Raw genomic sequence first — 15,224 nt, forward strand, 5'->3', positions numbered from 1 at the left:
CTGGACGTTGTGACGGAGGAGCTGCAGGTGAAGTGTCAGGCCAGCAGGTAGGAGCTCTGTCACCCGCCGGCGCACCTACACACGGCCCCGACTGGCTCCCCGCTGCTCCGCCAGACTCCATTCAAAAAATCGCTGTTTTTAGTCTGCATGTCTGCGGGCTGCAGACGAGCTGCACGAGGCGGTGCCGCGAGTCCACCAGCCTCTCTTTAACAAATCGGGTCACAGTTCAGAGGGCGGAGGCGGGAGGTGTGCTCTGCAGCTGTGCTGGGTTTTTCCGCAGAGACAGAAAAATCCTGAGTGAGGCTGATTTTAACACCGAAGCTGCTGCGATGATGAGATCTGACAGCAGTGTTGTTGTTGTGGCTGCGCGTCACACCCAGCGCCACGTGCTGCCGCCGCTGCTGCTCCTGCGCGCGATGTTACATATCGGTTTGTAATTATTTATTAGTAATTATCTAATGAAAGGTTGGAGGGTTTTCCCAGTTTTCCTGCTCAGGATCATAAAACACTGACTTGACGGACAGACCCAGGGTATAGTGTGTGTGTGTGTGAGAGAGAGTGTGTAGGTGTGTGTCTGTGTGTGTGTGTGTGTGTGTGTGTGTGTGTGAGAGAGAGAGAAAGTGTGTAGGTGTGTGTCTCTGTGTGTGTGTGTGTGTGAGAGAGAGAGAAACAGTGTGTGTAGGTGTGTGTGTGTGTGTGTCTCTCTCTCTGTGTATGTGTGGTATATGCATGTTTGTACATATATGTTGGGGTTGAAACCAGTCCCTGTCTTAAACATGCATTCTCGCGAATGTCCAGTAGGGGGCGACTCACCTGGTTTCAATGGAATAGAAGTCTATGAGAAAACTTCTCCACTTCTTACCTGATCTACGAGCCCAGCAAACACATTCTTGATGAGTTTATTGGCTGTATCACTAGCTTTACTTCTTAATAAATAAAACATGATATTTGTTTTGTAAATTACAGCCCCTGAAAGGAGCTGGATGTGCTTTAAGCCCGGATTGGGCAGCTCTTGTATTTTCTCCAGGGGGGACATAAAGACAAAATCATGATAGGGCCTCGCTTTGAATATCTAAATTAAAATGTGACACACGCAAAAAAACGGAATTACTCCAAAAGTTATTTTAGTTAACTAAAACTAAATTAAAAAAATAATTCTGAAGAAAATATCTTTAGTTTTATTATTTGTTACTTTGGTAAAATCTGTTATCTGCCATATATGTTTACAATACTGAGAGTCAGCTGCCATAAATCTGCAATAAATACAGTAATAATTCAAACAGAACTATATCATAAAATGTGCAAAATAAGAAGAAGTAATGAAAGCTTTAAAATCAATTTTTACGGAGTACAAAGTGAAACATTTGCATCTGAAATATAATGAAGTTGCAGCAGAAACCGTCCTAACACAGAAATACTTAGAAGTACATGAAAACTGCACCTCTGTAAAGTACTTTCTCCTTCATGCTCTCATCCAATGGCGTTACCAGTACTCTCTACAGTACTGCAGGTGGGTGGAGCCCCCACGGCTGTGATGGCGGTAGAACCATTATTTTGACCTCCTTCTTTCTTTTCCCTTATTTTTCCTCCCTCGGATGTGCTCCCTGTGCAGTCGCTTTGGGACGCGCGCGCGCGCGCACACACACACACACACACACACACACACACACACACACACACACACACACACACACACACACACACACACACACACACACACACACACACACACAGCTATTCTTGCTGTCCTGCCTTGTGTGAGGCTCAAAATGAGCCTTCGGGGAGCCACTGTAAGCAGGGCTGGTCCACATATAGACACAAATACTGGTTTGTCTGCCTGAACACAAATCTGTGCATCCTGAGGATGAACACAAATGTCACCAAACTGAAGGAAAACCAAAGTCATGTCAGTTAGATGTCCTGATGTGTTCCTGGTTTGTTCAGAGTATAAATTAAAACCAAATCGACCAATCAGAGAGGAGGTAGATCCGTGCTGCAGATATTTTTTCCCAGACTCTTTATTAACTTTTATTACAAACAAGCAAAGAAACAGTGTCCTGCTTCAGTGTTGATGTAAAACTGAGATCAGAAGTCCAGCAATGAGTTCAGGAGCAGTTCATTCATCCGATGTGAGGAAAAAACTCAATGAGTGTGTTGAAGCAGATTAATTTAATCTGAGGAGATTTTCTCACATTAACTCAAGCGGCTCAGAAGTGGATTAGACTCCTCCTGAAGCTTAGACACGAGCTGAAGCCCACAATGAAACAAAAACCAGAGTGAAGAAGAAAGCCTGACCTTAACACAACTGACATGCTGAGGCATGACCTGGAGAGCTCTGTTCAATTAACACATTCGAGAAACGTCGATAAACTGAAAGGAACAAATCAAAGTTTTCAGTAAACTCTAACAGAGGCTGTAGCTGCTAATGGAGCTTTATTCCTTTTAAAAAACTATGTGTTTAGTCAGCTACAAGCTGCAACCTCCACATCAGAAACATGAACTGCAGTTCCTCGAGCAACACATGAGGCTAGCTCTAAAAGCGAGTAACTCCCCATATACTGTATATAAAAGATGGACGTAGCCACCTTTGAATTACCATTAGTTCTGTAATCTGGATTTTGAAACCTCAGTGTTACTGGTTGAGATCATGTTGGTCTTTTAGGGCAGGAAGTTACCATATTTACACCACTGGGTGGAGTGAAGCTATTAGCTAAAACGAGTTAGCTTAATTAGCAAGCTGCGTCAACAAACTGTACGAGTACGATGCAGAGATACCCGTTAATTAGTTCTAATTAACCAAAAATGAAGCATAAATGTTTTGGATGAACTTTACCACACAGCAGGACAAGATGTTTGTACGATAAATACATTAAAACTGCAGTGAACAAGCTCCATGCAGCACCTCCAGCTAGCTGCAATATAGCTATGTGAACAGTGATTAGCCATGCTCCCTAGCTTAATTACACAGGTGTATGAGAGGTAAAGAAACAAATTACACCTCTTAGAGTTGTTATAATGGGGGAAACTATTCAAATCACTGTACTGAGCCTTGATATTTTCTGCTGTTAGCACCACATAACAGGGACCTGCATGTTAACATTACTGCATATACATCTAGCGCATGTAGGACTTCTAGCCTCAGCTAATGTGTAGACCTCGTCTCTGCTTCTGCCTTTAAGACACAAAATGTCAGGGAAACAAGCAAACAAACAGTAACGGAGACAACAAAGACAAAGCCTGCATGATCACGCAGCACTCCGCCCTGTTGTCCTGATTTTGTCATCACTATGGGCTCCGATGCCGAGGCATCAACATGTTGAGTCCACTAACAGGCGGCGTGACGGTGGCTGTGTTCAGCTTTTACAGATGACGTTAGATCACATTTTGAGTAATCAGCGGGGAAATCCTGGTGATTCCAGCTGGCTCACTACACGTTTACGAGTTTGCAGATTGACTGTGACACCGAGTAAGCGACTTTATCTTGTTTCGTGGATGGAAAAGCGTTGCAGCAGTGTAATGTTGTGTAGAAGTGTTGGTAGCAGGCTGAGATGTGTGCAGGACGCTTATTTCTGAGAGCAGGATGATGGGAGCTGAGGGGGACAGACTTGTTGTTTTGTTGCAGGAGCAGATGGATGTTTGTGTGTATGTGTGTGTGGTAATCGTTGGTGTGTGTTTCCTGGAGTTTGAACTCTCTTCTTCTCCTGTTTGTCTGTTTCTGTGCTCGCTCCATAAAGCAAATTAAAACTGAGAGAGAGAGAGAGAGGAGGATTAGAGGATTTAACGTGCTGGTCAGAGCTGAACATTAAATCTGATGAATTCAGATTTTCATCTCGTCTGCTCTCAGACTCACAGCCCATGTTTACTGTATTAACGAGGACCTTCAGGCTGCACGTGGAGCCGCTCCTGCAGAACACCAAGTCTGAGTCTGATCACTCTGACGGGCGTTTGCACCTGCACAGAGGTCGGTGTGTCCACGTTCGAGTCCGGTTAGGGTCAGCTGAACCAGCCTTCAGCTGTGTGCTTGTTTTAGAAGAGCCTTGAAGCTTCTGCTGGAGACAGTCAGCAGAAAGCAGGCAGCTCGAGGCTTCTGCGTTTGTTTTTCACCGACAAGAAGCTGTCAGAGCAAAGTGATGCAGAGACTTTGCAGCTTAGAGCCATAGAATAAAATTTCACCCGATTCTTTTTCTTCTTTATATATTTTGCTTTTCCTCTTTCTTAAATTTTTTTGTGGTTTCTTTCAAACTTTCTTTTGCATGTTTGTTCCTTGATTTTTCTATTTTTCTTCTTTTATTGATTTTTCTTTGTATGCTTTGCTTTTTAATTTCTTTACACTTGTTTTTTTCTTTTCGTTTTGCTGTTTTGCTCCTTTTTTCACTACTTTTCACTCTTTCTTTCCTCCTCTCTCAAAAAAACAGCTTATTCTGTTTCAGGCTCATGGCGGCATCGAGGGAGCCGAGGCACTCAGGCCCCTCTCTCTCTCTCTCTAGTAGCCTCCTTCAGCTCCTCTTAGGGGATCCTCTGCCACTCCCGGCTCAGCTGCAAGTGTAATCCCTCCTGAGAGTCCTAAATCAGCCGCGGGCACCCCGCGCAGCCGGCTGGAGAGAGTTATACTTGTGGTTTTATTCTTTCAGTCATTACCCAAAGTTCATGAACATGGGTCAGTGTGGGAACATGAGCTGACATGACTCGCCTAACCGAGCTTCCTTTACCCTCTCTTTATTTGACCTTTAACCTTTTTATCCTGTTTAAAGTTCCTTTGTGATGCTTTGCGGTCGTTTCTGTGTGAACTGATATGTTGCTCAGAGAGATTCAATAAGATGGCCTTAGTTTATTTAAACAGGAAGTGATGTCAGATCCTCTGCTTCCTGTCCTTCCAGATGTCACCAATTGGTACCAGGCTGCGAGAGTTGAGGCTCGGGTGTGAAATTTATGGTTTTCAGGGTTTTTACCATTTTTATAGTTAACTCGGTTTCCCTGAGTCTTTTCCTGTGTGTTATGAATAAATCTCCTTTTTTGGTGCCTGTACTGGTTTTGTTGTATTTATCCGCGACACCTTAAAGGCTGGTCCATGAAAATTGTCGACATAAACTGGTCTGTGGCGCAAAAAAGGTTGGAGACCACTGATGTAGAACATCTGCAAACATCTGGTTTGAGATTAAATGCTGTTTCGTTGATTACATTATTGATTATAATGCAAGGACCAGTGTTGGGGAGTAACAGAATACATGTACCGCCGTTACGTATTTAAAATACAAAATATGAGTAACTGTATTCCGTTACAGTTACCGTTTAAAAAGGTGGTATTTATAATACAGTTACTTTGTTGAAATAAATGGATTACACGGCGGTACTTCGCTGTTTCATATTGTCGCGGGTCAGGACTGTTTGGGTTTTGTTTGACAGCTACGTTCTGTTGTTGCAGGCAGCAGCGTTACGGTTGCCATGGTTACAGGGTGACACTCTCTCTCTGCGTGTGTCCTGGGTGAGAGAGGCCTTTTTTGTTGTTGTTGTGCTAAGCTAATAGGCAGAATGCTACAGGTATAGCTCTAAAGAATGTAGCATCATAGGCAGTGTAGTCCGTGCTGCAGGGAGAATGGACTGCCATACACGTTATGTGTCTGTGGGCGAGGGAGGGAGAAAAAGGAAAAGTATGAGCTGTCATCGAGCAAAAACGGGAGCTGGAAGCATGTAAATATAATAATAACCACTGCAGCCAAGAAGAGAGCCTGACGAGCCCAGTTGTAAGTAAGCTATTAAGACTCGACTGTACACCGTGTTCGTGTTTTCCTCCGAAACAATAAGTTCTGTTGGAGCAGCCTTTCAACGCCTCTCTCTGTCTCTCGCTAGCAAAGTTGACCCAGACAACAAAGTAAAGCTAGTTTTTGGCTATGAGCCCGACACAGAACGTATTAGTCAGAGGTCCCTTTACTACGGTTCGGAGCCGCGGACCTTCAGTAATAGTAATAAATCACATTCATGTAGTTGTAAACAGCATGATAATATATTAAGTAATCCAAAGTATTCAGAATACGTTACTCTCATTGAGTAACGTAACGGAATACATTACAGAATACATTTTAGGGCATGTATTCTGTATTCTGTAATGGAATACATTTTAAAAGTAACCTTCCCAACACTGTCAAGGACAAAGGAGCAAATGATGCAGAAGGTTACGGTGATAGGCGGGGATACTGAAACACTCATCAGCTGATCGAAGGTGCAAGTAGTGTGAAAAGTGCAGGTCACGTGGAAGCGCATTGAACCTGCCTTCTTTCCAACGACCAGCAGGGGGCGACTTGTCTGGTTGTAAAAAGAAGTTTGATTGTATAGAAGTCCATGCAAAAAAGACCCTGCAGCTTCCCTGGTCTCTTTGAACTCAGTAAATTCTTTTGGTCTATTTTATGGTCCAAGTCACTTGTTTCAACTCTTATTTATTACGACACGAGGTTTGTGCTCTAAATTATGGTCCTCATTAATCCCAAGAAAGACAATGAGGTTTGGTATGCTTTAGGGTCAGCCGCAAGGAGAGTGCAGCATTAATCACGTCCACAGTAAAAGCTGAGAAAAATTTTCAGCTTGAGGTTTTGAAGTCATGACTGTGCCTGTGTTTGTTTCTTATATTCAGTTTGTGCAGAGTGAATGTGTGCTGCAGAGTGAATGTGTGCTGCAGAGTGAATGTGTGCTGCAGAGTGAATGTGTGCTGCAGAGTGAATGTGTGCTGCAGAGTGAATGTGTGCTGCAGAGTGAATGTGTGCTGCAGAGTGAATGTGTGCTGCAGAGTGAATGTGTGCTGCAGAGTGATGGGTGACAAGTAAACTGCTCTGAATGCGATCAGGACTTCACAAACCAGAAGTTCTCGGCTGTTACTGAGCGATCTGCAGGTGTGATGTATTCATCTCTTTGCTGTTGCTCCTTCTTCTATCCCCAGCTCGTGCCTTCATCGCTGTCAGCCGCAGGCAGCAGTGAAGAACATTTCTCAGGCTTCATGTTTGCATCTGTGGCTGTTTTCCGTTTTCCTCTCTCACGTGGAGAATCTCTTGTCTTGTCTCACGCACGGTCAGAGTAGAGGGTCTTCCTGTGTGTGGTTCTGTCTTACCTGCACTGTTCTCACATGGGCAAATATCAGCTGTGTTAAAGGCAGTTTAATATCTGATCATATGTCAGGTAGTCTCTAGAAAAGGTCAGGGCTGCAGTGCATGTGTGAGCCAAGAGGGGCAAGAGTTAGACGCCATGTTTGCCCAGAAAGATGCAGGTTTCAGTGAAGCACTCGCTTTACTACACTGTCATTTCAACGCGTCCCCCAATTATTAATTTTAGTCGTTTCCATGTGTTTATTTTAGATTAGCATGTAGCGTGTGTGAGCCAGACGGGAAGCAGAAGTTTGTCGTCCATGCTGTCCTGAAAGATGCAATAAAGCTAATTCAAACTGGATGAGCGTGTTGACAGATGGAGAGAAAAGCAGCGCCTCTTTTCCTCACTAGCCCAATTAGATTTAGCTAAACTTTGCCTTCACCAGTGTCTTTACGTTTCTGGCAGGCAACATCTTCTACTACTACACCCACTCATGAGGACATCACCGTCATTTATCCTTAAACCCTGCCGATGTTCCAGGTGTCAAAATACCAATAAGACCAGGTGACAGTGCTGACAAACTCCACACTCAAGGCCTGTTAGGATCAGCAGAGCTCAGCCTTTCCCGAAGCTCCAGCAAGATTTAAAGAGGCTTCAAGCTTCAAGGCAACACCGTGGTGAGTCTGGTTCTCCCGGGAGCAGATGATGCAGGTTTAAAATCAAAATATTTCGGGTCAAAATGAACAGAAAGTTAATTCAGGAAGATTCAGGGCAGCAGTGCATGTGTGAGAGCAGCTTGGAGTTTGTCCCTGAGTTTGTCAGCTTCAGCACCGAGCCCACGCGCGCTCCGGCAGTTCAATAAAGGTTATTCAAACCGGATGACAGTGCTGACAGATGGAGAGAAAAGCAGCGGCACTGAGACGGCTCTGCTGGCTTCAGTTCAACACGAAGATGTCTCAGATTTTATTGGATTTGTTTCATAGATCCGAGTCTTTTCTCGCTGACGGGAAGCAGCGTTTGGTGCAGGAATGTTTTTTGGGAAAACAGACGCCGGATGGGATGATTTCATCCCGACAGAAACCGTCTCCTCCTCCGTGTTTCCTTTGTTTCTCCTGTTGAACTGATGAATTGTGTGTGCACGGCGCTCTAGTTAACGCCGTCGTGTCCCTGCCTGTATCAGCGTTAAAGCCATGCGATGATCTCAGAGAGCGAGGAGGTTCGGATGCTGCTTGGCTCTGTGAAGGACGCTTCCCGCAGCTCAGCCCGGCCCTCACAGAGACACAACAACACACGCGCCCTCCAGAGAACACACACATGTAGTATTGATGAAGCTGGTGCCTCTGTGCCTTTGAGCCAAACACACACTGATTCACACACTCAGCACCTGTGTGTGTGTTTCTTACAGTGTTTGTGTGTGTGTGTGTGTGTCGAGGATGAATGTAGGTCACGCTGCTGATTCTCTGCACAGCAACAATGCACAAAATCCCAACTCTGAATACTCGCAGTGGATTGGTTGAGAGATCCAGCCAGGCAGCCAATAACCTCTCAACCCCCAGGCACCGTCTGTGTGTGTGTGTTTCCGTGTGTGTGTGTGTGTGGACAAATTTCAGTTTAAAAACCGTGGTAGTGAGGACACGTCTGCCTGACAGGGTCAGACCTTTTTAAAGACTCTTTTCAGATTCAGAGTAAGTGTCCTGGTTTTATCCGCTGAACGATACAGCGTGGCGTTCAGGTGACATCGCACATACAGCAGCTCAGAGGGCGGAGCCACGGATTGACACAGAAGACCATTTATAACTCCCCGAGACCCCTGCTGTGACACACGTCCAATCAGAGAGCTCAGCCTCTGTCTCTGTGCTGCTGCTGGTGAGGTTACAGGTTGACCTGAAAGTCACACAATCGCAGGTCCTGGATCAGTTTTTCAGTTTTTCAGTTGAACGTGCTCGGAGGACGGCCTCAGATACTTTTTCTTTATCATCACATCTAACAAACAAAACACAAAGTTATATATCTCTTCAGTTCAAGCTCTGTAGCAAAAAAAAGAAACAGATTTTATGTCGTGAGACGTCAAGTGTGGTTTTTTAATCCGTTTCTCAGCAAATCGTTTGAGTCTCCTAGAAAACCCGAACATATTTGGTGAAGTTTGGTTTTAGGCATTGCTAACTTGTCTCGCTTGTACAACTCATCACTGCTTCAGTTTACTGAATTCTCAGAACACAATAAAGCAGTGTACGCACAGCGTCAATGTCACCCTGCCGTGACTGCCTGATGCTGAGGCCGGTGGGCTGTTGGCAGGCTGCGTGTCCCAGCTGTTCCTGCAGACTTGCATGGACCAGGAGCACCACCTCTGATCTGATTACTCGTGGTGCAAATCTGACTCGACAGAGATGAAATGCTCCAAGCTGTATTTGTGCCGTTCTTGCAGCAGCACCCCGCCCTGTGGCCCCGTCAGAAGGACAGTGCAGGCGTTCGTAGATCAGCAGCATATTAAGACTCTTCCTTGGCCAGTGTGAACGCCTGGGACTCTCCCAGTCAGCATGTTCATTCCAGCAATTCCTCATCTACAGATCTGGACAGTTAAATTTTTTCATTGCATACTTCATATTTAGCATCCTGTTTATACACATTTTATAGTGTTGGTCTATAAAATCCAAGCTAAGCTAGTTAAATCTGCAGCATGCTGGTCCGGTGGTTAGCGCTAGCACCTCACACCACAAAGGTCCTGAGTTTGAATCCAGGCTGGACTTTTTTGCATGCAGCTTCTTTTCTGTGAACTCTGGCGTCCTCCTGAGGTTCAAAGACGTGCATGGCGTTAGGTTCATTTGTGATTCGAAATTGAACATTCGCGTGAACAGCGACCTGTCTGCGACCTGTCTGCGGGATGTACCCGGCTTCTCAATCTATGACAGCTGTGATAGGCTTAACTCTGCTGTAACATTGGACATTTTAACCTGGGACAACTTATTGGGTTTTGGAGTCTGCCTCAAGCGGCCAAAGGGGGAACTGCAGTTTTTGGTACTCGGGCATTAGCTACTAAAGGGGGGCCTAGATGGGTCCAAATCAATTACTCCAAATATCTATACTATTGATACCAACGCTGGTATTGATATTGGATTGATAGCAGTGAGATATGATCGATATTTTGTTTCTATCCTTGAAGTTCAGATGTAGCCACTGAATTGTGTTGAATAAATATAAATAAAATAAAATATACCTCAAACATACACTATGAAAAATGGAAGAAACAAAAACAACACACACACAGAAGTACACTGGTCTGCTGTTTTATCTGCAGTTTCATATCTCATCTAAACATCAGCTGTTTGAAGTTCTCTCTCTCTCTCTCTCTGTCTGGGTCAGAGTCTCTCGCCCGCTCTTATTTTCTACCCCCGGCGGTGTCAGACACAACAAAACAGAGACCCTCGTGGGGAAAAAAGATCAGGGTCGCGTCCTGTCACCAGTGTGCAGTGTGTGTGCAGTTCCAGCAGGGGGCAGCGGCTGCCTCACCTCGCCCTCTCTGACCCCAGGTAGTGCAGGGAGCCTCAGGTGTGTTATGGGAAATGTAGTACTATGATGACCTGGATGACTGAGAACCTTCACAGACAGAAATATAGCGCTCAAAGCAGATGAGGTCCATCTGCTTCATGCAGGAGACACTAAAGCTGTGCAAAGAGTTTATAAATAAAAATGCTTTTAAATACCAAAAACCACAGAGTGACACTGATTACAGCATTTCTACAGTCAGTGTGAGGTCACGGCTCCTCCTTCCCTCAGCATCTGTGCCCTCTGTGTGAATCCACGTTCTGTATTTAGACGCTCAAAGTATTTGAAATCTGCGCAGTGAAGCCGGTGTTTATCTCTCTCTGTCTCTGTGTTTAATGAATACTCTCTCTGCTCCTGAATTAGAAGCCGGCTCTCAGCAGCTGCCCTGATTGGTCGGTGCCAAATTCCACTGTGTTGATTCCCCAATGGACCAACTTAACCACAGCTCCCCATAAACCGCCTTTATCCAACAGTGTCATCTGACTTTTCCTGTTAGAAACATGCTCAGTTCAACTTTGACAGACCGTCGAAAAGCAATAATACAATTCAGTGTAACGCTTAAGATTCTTCTACAGGAAGCAAAAAGTTGCTTACTTGTTTTTATCTCATCAATAGCAGCAATAAAAAGCATCAGGTTAGAGTGGTGGGGGTGTTAATATTGGGGAGGGAAAAAATAATTTTGTGGTTAAAGTCAAGAAAAAATCAGTAGAAAACCATCTAATGTCAGTCAGTGGTCTTCTTCACTGTCAGTGGTAGTTGCTTACGTTGCTGACCTGAAAGTTAAGATGTTTATCTCAAGCCCCGCCCACTTTTTGTTGTCATTTCACCAACAGTTGCTTAAAGTTGCCAAATATTGTTTACTTTCTCACTGCCATGTTGCTCCGAATCACCTCCATTGTGCTAGTTAGTCAACATCAGCTAGCTTAGCTCTGTCAGACACACAAACAGAGTTTACTAAGAGTGTGGCTAAACTATCTCTGACTGTTTGGCTCAACAAAGCAACATGCGATTTCCCAGCAGGGGTGAAGGGGATTGACCACCTCTGGTCTACATCAGCCTAGATCTGCTAAATTATTTTAATCCCTGGGGGGACTAAAGATGTTGATCTTGAAACAGTCTACAGAGCAAAGAACAGTTAAGGGCCACTTTATACCCACCAAATGGTGAACAGCACCTTACGACAAAGGTTATTCCAAAGTGACGCCATATTCACTGAAATAAGAGACTTAGAGCTTTTTATTGTCATTATTTGTATCTTAATTGCCCGTTGGGGATAAATAAAGTCTCTCTGATTCTTCTTGTGCAGTTTCTTGCACAGCGAATTTGGGTAAAAACTCGAGGAAAAAGGGCGTTCCCATACCGGGAGTCGAACCCGGGCCGCCTGGGTGAAAACCAGGAATCCTAACCGCTAGACCATATGGGACAAGCTGCAGTTTGTGCAACAATACGTGCCAACACTTATTTGTTGTGTGAGATATTTTCTAAGCGGTGACACCTAACATCCAGGAGACTCTAACGGCAAATTCAATTCAATTCAATTTTATTTATATAGCGCCAAATCACAACAAAAGTCGCCTCAAGGCGCTTCATAGATACAGAGAAAAACCCAACAATCATATGACCCCCTATGAGCAGCACTTTGGCGACAGTGGGAAGGAAAAACTCCCTTTTAACAGGAAGAAACCTCCTTCAGAACCAGGCTCAGGGAGGGGCGGGGCCATCTGCTGTGACTGGTTGGGGTGAGAGAAGGAAGACAGGATAAAGACATGCTGTGGAAGAGAGACAGAGGTTAATAACAGATATGATTCAATGCAGAGAGGTCTGTTAATACATAGTGAGTGAGAAAGGTGACTGGAAAGGAAAAACTCAATGCATCATGGGAATCCCCCGGCAGCCTACGTCTACTGCAGCATAACTAAGGGAACGGCAAACGAGATGATACTGGGAAATCATCTGATTTGTCATTAAGCCACTAAGCACCAGTGTTCCAGTGTGAAAACTACTGTCAACCAAACAAAAGAGAAAGTGACTCACTTCGAGAATCAGTAGACTTACTGCGTGACAGCCACTTGCCTGATTGGTGACATTGAATTCCCTCCAAAGGTGAGATCTACAGCTTCTTCTTGTTGGGCTGACAGAGAGGAGCAGGCGCACACCTGTGTGAACGAATGAATCCTAACCTCATTCATTCGCTGCATTCACAAGTTAGTACTTATGTGCCATGCCGGTGTTGTCATCATTTATTTCATTAAACAAATATGTTACAATATTGTTGTAAAAACTGTAGTTTAAGTTCTAAAGTTATTGTAAAAAATATTTGAATGACAGCGGTGCAAAAATAAATACTGTAACAGGCTCTTCTGTTCTTTCACAAATCACACCCTGGTGTAGAGCGTTTAAATAATAACCTTAGTCCAGATTTATTGGGGGGTAAATAAGCAAATGAAAAGTCCAAATAATCTATTAATAAGGTGCCGATTTACAAGCACAAATCCAGCCAGTTCATTTCAATAATCACCAATAATCTAAGACAAGCAGCTCAGATTTGTTAGTTAAAAAACAAAAAGGCCTGATGAAGGAGCAAGAAACTAAAATAACGTAATATAAACATGTTTTCTCTCTGAAAGCTTCAATCAACGGGAGGTAGCTGAAGGAGAACCAGTTTGTTCTGTTAGAAGTGCTAACCATTCTGATATTAAAAGGCACTTTGGGGTTTTCATAAAGGTTTCCTGATTAAAAGCAAGTCTGCCATAAAAACCTGAAATCTGTGTTTAACAGCTGACCCGAGACTTTTTACTGCAGGACTCTGAACGAGTTAGCGTGTTATTAATACAGCTCCACGTGTGTAACTGTAGCTCTGGTTTTCTTTTTCTTCTGCTGTGTGAGGCGGCGGATATTTACTGAAGTTAAAAGGAAGAATCACTCACAGCCACCTGTGGGCAGCACGAGGAGAGCTGACACAGATTCAGACATCATTTTAACAGGTTTAAGTCATGCTAATTGCTGCATTTGGACAGACACGTCAATATGTTATGTAACAGACCAGTGCTGTGTGTGTGTGTGTGTGTGTGTGTGGCAAAGTGCTTCTACGCAGTGTACCAGGGGCACGGAGAAAAGTTGTCGTACCATAGGCACCAGGAGTGTGTGTGTGGAGAGGTTGTTCTGCGCAGTGTACCAGGGGCATGTGGAAACGTTATCGTACCATATGCACGAGGAGTGTGTGTGTGTGTGTGTGCACTGCTAAGTAGAGACTCTGCAGTTCTCATTAGGGACCGATCTCTGTGAATCACCCTGTAAACATCAAGCTTGCTGTGAGTAATAAGTGTCATATTCATGGCACATGTGCAGTTACTGAGGAACTAATTGTTTATTAAAACCTAACAGAAGTCATTTCACAAAGATGGTTGTTAATCTGTTTCTTAAGATTTTGCTGGTTTTTAGCAGCTGTTAAACTTGTTAGTGTGTTAAAGCATCAACTGCTGGCCTGAAACAGCTGAAGCATGTTTTTCCAATCAGTGTTAACTCTGCACCACCGTCCTTCACTTTTAGATTTCAGCCTGCTGTAGAATCACGTTTGATCATTTGATAAAGCCTTTGACATGTTTCATGTTTTTTTAATCAGGCAGCTTGAGTGAGATTGAAACCTTCGGGAACAATGAACAGAAAAACAGCAGAGGAACACAGTAACCAGAGAGGTCATAAAAAACAGATGCAAGTATCATTAAAATCATTTAATTAATCTCCTTGAACTCCAGGGGGAGCGCAGATCTGCAGTTTGAGGGCGGTAAAAATAAAAGGAGCTGCTTTTCTTCACTTGTGCCGCTGATGCCTCTGCCAAACAAGGAATAGCACACCCACATGTGAGACAAGACGCTGGTGTATGAATGCAGGAAGCAGCGATATCCTCCATCTGTGTGGTGGGTTGTTGTCCCTGATGCTTAAAAGCTGTCAGGTCATTCGATTCAGTACGTTTTCCTTCTTCTGTATTTGCCCCATTCATGGAAATATCTCTTCAAAGTCTGATTGCTCCTGATGATATGAGGTTTTATGCTAAAATCAGGGTTTTCTTATCAATCAACCAGATTGTAAAGTATCAACTAACAAGTGGCTTCAAAGCAGGACAAACACACAGTAGCAATGTGTGTCTTTTATATTTTCTGTGATCCAGGAAGATTAATTTAAAAAGAAATCATGCCTTGTATGGATGTTATGAAGGCAAAAGGCAAAATATTTTTTGCAGTAGGATCTAAACTACGGGACTGACTCACTGTTGAGGTCAGCCTCAAGTGGCCGTTACAGGAACTGCAGTCTTTGGCACTTGCAGCTTTACCTTAAGTTATTTGAATTATCTGATAGAGTCTGCTTGCTTTTAATGTGAAGTAAATATCATTTACATCATTTACTAGCTTGATTTCTTGGCTGGGTGTGAGTTGCTGCACAGACTTGCTGATTCATGGCTTCAGATCTTCTCAGTCTGACAGACAGATTGAAAGTACAGCATCACCTCTCAGCTTTGATGGCTGCTCTTGATGTCATGTTTTACAGTTTAAATACTGGGCAGTACTTCAGTCAGCGACCCTTGTTTGTGGCTGTGCTCATAAATACTTTAA

The 15,224-nt window shown here is 44.0% G+C and overlaps 1 protein-coding gene and 1 non-coding gene across 3 annotated transcripts in view; one reads left to right on the forward strand and one right to left on the reverse strand.

Moving 5' to 3' along the window:
* The first annotated feature begins 1,180 nt into the window (after window positions 1-1,180).
* The window catches only part of ccdc120a (coiled-coil domain containing 120a), a 41,563-nt gene continuing 27,519 nt past the window's right edge, over window positions 1,181-15,224 (forward strand). The window contains exon 1 of one of the 2 annotated variants that reach the window (XM_085145232.1): window positions 1,181-3,466. The gene's annotated coding sequence lies outside the window, so the exon portion shown is untranslated. Of the gene's footprint in view, window positions 3,467-6,132; window positions 7,749-15,224 lie in introns of those variants that run through there. The other variant, XM_085145231.1, reaches the window with a different exon arrangement.
* On the reverse strand, window positions 11,966-12,037 carry trnae-uuc (transfer RNA glutamic acid (anticodon UUC)). The gene has a single exon. It is a non-coding gene; the product is annotated as a tRNA-Glu (tRNA).

Source organism: Neolamprologus multifasciatus, chromosome 20, assembly GCF_963576455.1.
Source record: "Neolamprologus multifasciatus chromosome 20, fNeoMul1.2, whole genome shotgun sequence".
Classification (NCBI taxonomy): Eukaryota; Metazoa; Chordata; class Actinopteri; order Cichliformes; family Cichlidae; genus Neolamprologus; species Neolamprologus multifasciatus.